This window comes from Moschus berezovskii, chromosome 11 (genome assembly GCF_049115385.1).
Source record: "Moschus berezovskii isolate FMDL1 chromosome 11, NW_MosBer_1.0, whole genome shotgun sequence".
Classification (NCBI taxonomy): Eukaryota; Metazoa; Chordata; class Mammalia; order Artiodactyla; family Moschidae; genus Moschus; species Moschus berezovskii.
In genome coordinates this window covers 46,927,117-46,932,599 of record NC_142470.1, presented here as the reverse complement: position 1 = coordinate 46,932,599, position 5,483 = coordinate 46,927,117, and the positions used below count along the sequence as shown (strand labels likewise).

At 46.6% G+C, this 5,483-nt stretch overlaps 1 pseudogene; it reads right to left on the bottom strand.

Moving 5' to 3' along the window:
• Window positions 1-472: 472 nt before the first annotated feature.
• LOC129540021 (protein O-linked-mannose beta-1,2-N-acetylglucosaminyltransferase 1 pseudogene) lies at window positions 473-1,998 on the bottom strand (annotated as a pseudogene).
• Window positions 1,999-5,483: the final 3,485 nt, after the last annotated feature.

Below are 5,483 nucleotides of genomic sequence, written 5' to 3'. Positions count from 1 at the left end.
TGCATCAGCCAGTGGGCCCCAGCTAGGCCTGTCCATGGTTTGGGCACAGCAGTTTCTTGAGTAAGAGCCTGCCCCACCCTCAGGGTAGCACCCTAGTCAAAAAAAAAAAATCAAGGCCCTCCAGGCTTCAGCCTCTTTCCAAGGCCCTCAGGAAATAGGTTAGATTCTGAGCCGGGCCTGGGAGGAGGGAGTATATAAAGGGCAGGCAGGATCAAGTACTCAGGGATCCCAATGATTCCCAGGCACTCTCCTGCCCTTTCCTGACAAGGGAGCAAATAAATAGACCTCCAACTCAGGAACAGGGGTGTTGGAGCAGGGACACCCTCCCCTGGGAGTTAGTAATTAAGTCTCATGTTAAAAACAAACCATCTCCAGCCCCTGCCAGTGTCTACAAAATCCTAAAGGATTGGGTGAAGGGCTAGCCTGCCTGGGGATATACAGCACCCAGCCCTGCAGGCTCCTGGAGGAGCTCTCATGTCTGATCTGCAGCTCCTGGGGCTCCCTCCTCTTTGGGGGTGGCTCCGGGAAGACTGATACTGGCTTCTTCATCGAGTAGGGAGAGGCTGGGACACCCACCGCCAGGAAGTGGGTTTTTTTCTGAAACAATCTCCATAGGCCCCGGTGGTTGCCACGCATGTCCAGGTCCCAGATAAGGAGGCACTTGACAAGCTGTGTACAGGTGATGAAATCATCATCTTTCTCAATTCGGATAAAGGCCGTGTAGGTGTGGCCCTCTGTGCCTGGCAGGAAAAGAGTCTTCACAAGGGTTCTTGCTGTGGTCGAGAACCTTGGCTTCATTGAGCAGCCTGTGAACTTCCACTTCATAAGCATGCTTCTTCAGACTGTCCATGTTCCTGAGCTGGACACCTGGAACTGTGTTGAATTTGTGCTTCCGGAAGTAATCCTCATGGAAGCAGCCGTTCATGTTGAGGCCAATGATGCCCAAGTGGTAGGATCAGGACACATAAGGGGATGTTGCACTCTGTGCCTTGGCATTGTTCCAGCATCGGCATCCACATATCCCGGAGCTTTTCCAGTGTGGACCACTGGGGCTCAAGCTTCTCCTTGTACAAGGATTTCTGAGCACACAGCCCAGCCTAGGCACGGTCTCCACATGGTACAGCAGTGCTGGGTCCTCAGCTGTGTGCTCATAGCCCTGGTCATTACAGAGAAAGATCCAGTACAAGCTGTCATCCTCCTCTAGCAGCTGGATGGATTGGCTCAGGAAACTGAAAATATCCACAGCAGTATCCAGGTCCTCCTTCCAGAACCACAGCAAACCTGGCTTCCAGAAACAGGTTGAAAGTGGCAGTGAGGGTGGCCTTGTTGTGCTGAGACACACGGGTATTCTTGACACCGACGGAAGTGTGCTGGATGCTCCTTGGACCAAACAGCGGCCACCACAGTAGTTGGTTCCTCATAGTAGCCATCGATGAAAACTGTTATCATCTGGGAAGACAACCCCTGGGCTGAGGGTAGAGAGCACAGCATCCTGTACAGGTAACTGGGCCGGTTCCCCGCAACGACAGCCATAGGTGCATTGAGGACCTTGTTGTCTGGGGGTGGGTCAGGGCTGAACTGGGAAAGTGAGGGGTCCTTGCAGCTGTACACACTCCCATCACCCTTGATTTTGCTGCAGAAGCAGCGGCTGTGATGATCAGCTTCATGTCTGCCCAGTGGCATAGCTTCATCTCTGCCTCTTCTGCTCAGCTTAGTGGCACATCTGTCTTTAGCAGAACTGAACCCGCAGGAGGAGAGGGCAGGTGAGTCAGACTGTTTCTCCTCAAGGATAGGACCTCCTTTTCATCCCACAAAGGTCCAGGTGTCTCTCCAGCCCAGGGCAGGGCCAGCCTGGCTGTCGTGCCTCCTCAGCAGAGCCTTGGCTGTGTCCTTGAGATGGAAGGAGCCCTTGTCCTTGACGATGCAGAGGAACCCTTGGCCAGGTGCCATCTTGTTGAGGAACAGCACCATGGCCTCATCTATATGAGGAGCATGCATGCCTGCTAAGTTGCTTCACTCGTGTCCTACTCTTTGTGACCCCATGGACTGTGGCCCGCCAGGCTCCTCTGTCCATGGGATTCTTCAGGTAAGAGAGTGGGTTGCCATACCTTCCTCCAGGGGAATCTTCCCAACCTAGGGATCGAACTCAGGTCTCCCACATTGCAGGCAGATTCTTCACTGTTTGAGCCACCAGGGAAGCCCAGGTCAGTTTCTACTTCCCTGTAAGATACTGCCCCACTTTTTCCACACCCCAAAAGGGCTTGATGAGGGGGCTGGGCTTCCAGTCATTCATGCCGTATTGGGGGGCGGGGGCAGTCACCACTGTCCTGGCCAACCCATGCCTGGAGGAATGGCTCAGGGAGCCCAGGCTCCACTGAGGCCTGCACAGCTCTGCCAGCGCACTGCAGCTTCCGTCTACTCCACACCCCTAGTGGCCCCATCCTGGCCCACACTTGTTTTTAAGAGGCCAAAAAGCAGGACAAGTTTAAATTCTGGGCCTCCAAATCAAATTTTGGAAAGACTTCACAGCATCAAAATTACATTATTGTTAATCATGCCTATTCTTCTCTTATTGTGGGGGCCCCCAAATACCTAGGCTTTAGGACTCCAGCTCTAACTGTGAAACTGACACAGTTCTGTGCCCTGGCACGTAGCAAGGACTCTGAGGTCACAACCTGGTTTCATGATGAGGAGATAATGACTGTAAGTGATGAATGGTAAGAGTTTTATGTTCTGTCTGCAAATCATGATGGGAATCTCATGATACAAGATACAAAACAACTTGTTCTCAAATATTGCTTTGCCATCTCCACTGCTCATTAACTTAATTTTGTGGAAGTTTCTGGATAGAAGACAAATACTTTTATGAATGAGTCACAAATGTTATTATACAGGTCTTTGGAAAATGCAATTCTATTGTTATATTTGAAAATAGTCATTGCCTTTCTTTGTTTTCCAGAGATAAATATGTTTTCCAAGGACAGCAAAGGAAAAATGCAAAAAGATACCTCCTGGTGTTCTCTTCGTGGGAACCTCCCTTCAGCTATTAATACAAAAATGTCAGTGTAGTAGGCTAGGTGATGGCCCTAAAGATATCAGGTCAAATATCCTGAACCTGTAAATGCTGCTTTATCTGGATAAAGGGTCTTTGCAGATGTGTTTATTTTTTTTTTCTTCCAGATTTCTTTTCAGATGGGGAGATAATCCTGGATTATTGGTTGTCCTAAATGCCATCACATACATTTTTGTAAGAGAGAGGGAGACAGATATTTGACAGAGACATAGCGAGGGTGAAGATGGAGGCAGAGATTGGAGTGATGTCATCACAAGCAAGGAAGGTCAGCAGCCACGAAGAATTGGAAGAGACAAGGAACAAATCTTTCCCTAAAACCACCAGAGCAAGAAGGCCCTGTGACACCTTGATTTTGACCCAGTGACACTGATTTCACACTTCTGGCCTCCAAAACTATGAGAGGCTGTTTGTAGTGATATGTTACGCAGCCACAGGAAACTGATACAACTAGGGTTACCGAGGGGCTAAATGGGCTTCCCTGGTGGCTCAGTGGTAAAGAATCCGTCTGCAATGCAGGTGACATGGGTTCAATCTCTGGACCGGGAAGATCCCCTGGAGAAGGCAATGGTAACCCACTCCAGTATTCTTACCTGGAAAATCTCATGGACAGAGGAACCTTGCCAGCTACAGTTCGTGTGCTCTCAAAATAGTCAAACACTTTTTTTAGTTGTTTTTTTAGCGACTAAACAACAACAACATGGAACTAATGTTTATTTTAGTGGATTTTGATTATAATCCTGAGGATTCATTCAACAAATACCAATCAAACACTTACCATGTGTCACTAGACTATAAGCTCCATTGGGCAAAGATTTTTGTTTAGTTCATTACTATATGCTCAGTATCTGGAACAGTGCTTGGCACATAGCAGATGCTCATAAATATTTTGGAATGATATTTGCTTGCCACTCTTCTAGGCCCAAGGACACAACAGTGAACAATGTAGATGACATCTCTGCATTTGGGGTGCTTACATGTTAGTAGAGAAGAGACAATAAATACACAAATAAATATATTACATTATGCCTAGTAATGATCAATGCTCTATGGGAAAAGCAGAGTAAGAGAGACTGGGAATGTGAAGTGGTGCCTTTTTAGATATAGAAGTTAGAAAAGACTTCTTAGAGGTGACATTTGAACAGAAGCCTGAATGAGGTGAGAGAGCAAATCTGGTGACAATCTGGGGAAAATGTTATAGGTATAAGGAAAGGCATGTGCAAAGGTCCTGTGGTGGTTAAAGGTTTGGTGTGTTAGAGGAACAAGAGGACCAGCAAGACAGTCAGTGTGGCTTTGGAGCGGAATGTCTAACAATGGGGCTCTGGGAAATTAGATCAGAGAGGTGGGCACGGCAGGATCTAGATCATAGGGGACCTTTTATTGGTTAGGACTTGAAGTAGGTATATCTAATTCTCCTCCAATTTATTTGTTGTTCAGTTGCTAAGTTGTATCCGACTCTTTGCAACCCCATGGACTGCAACATGCCAGGCTTCCCTATCCTTCACTATCTCCTGGAGTTTGTTCAAACTCACGTCCATTGAGTTGATGATGTCATCCAACCATCTCATCCTCCATCACTCCCTTCTTCTCCTGCTCTCAATCTTCCCTAGCATCAGGGTCTTTTCCAACAAGTCAGCTCTTTTTATCAGGTGACCAAAATATTGGAGCTTCAGCTTCAGCATCAGTCCTTCCAATGAATATTCAGGGTTGATTTCCTTTAGGATTGACTGGTTTGATCTCCTTCCAGTCCAAAAGACTCTCAAGAGTGTTCTCCAGCACCACAATTCAAAAGCATCAATTCTTCGGCATTCAGCCTTCTCACCATCCAACTCTCACATCTGTACCTGACTACTGGAAAAACCATTAACTTTGACTTTTGTTGGCAAAGTGATGTGTCTGTTTTTTAATACTAGTTTAACGACTAGTTTGTCATAGCTTTTCTTCCAAGGAGCAAATGTTTTTTAATATCATGGCTATAGTCACCATCCACAGTGATTTTGAAATATGAGAAAATAAAATCTGTCACTGTTTACACTTTTTCCTCATCTATTTGCCATGAAGTGATGAGACCAGATGCCATGATTGAATGTAGAATTTTAAATCAGCCTCTCTACTCTCCTCTTTCAGCCTCATCAAGAGGTTCTTTAGTTCCTTTTCGCTTTCTGCCATTAGAGTGATATCATTTGCATACCTGAGTTGTTACTATTTCTCCCAGAAATCTTGATTCCAGGTTGGAATTCATCCAGCCTGGCATTTCACATGATGTACTCTGCATGTAAGTTAAATAAGTAGGGTGACAATATACTATCTTGACATACTCCTTTCCCAATTTTGAACCAGCCCATTGTTCCATGTCCGGTTCTGTTGCATCTTGATCTGCATACAGATTTCTCAGGGATAGGTAAAGTGGTCT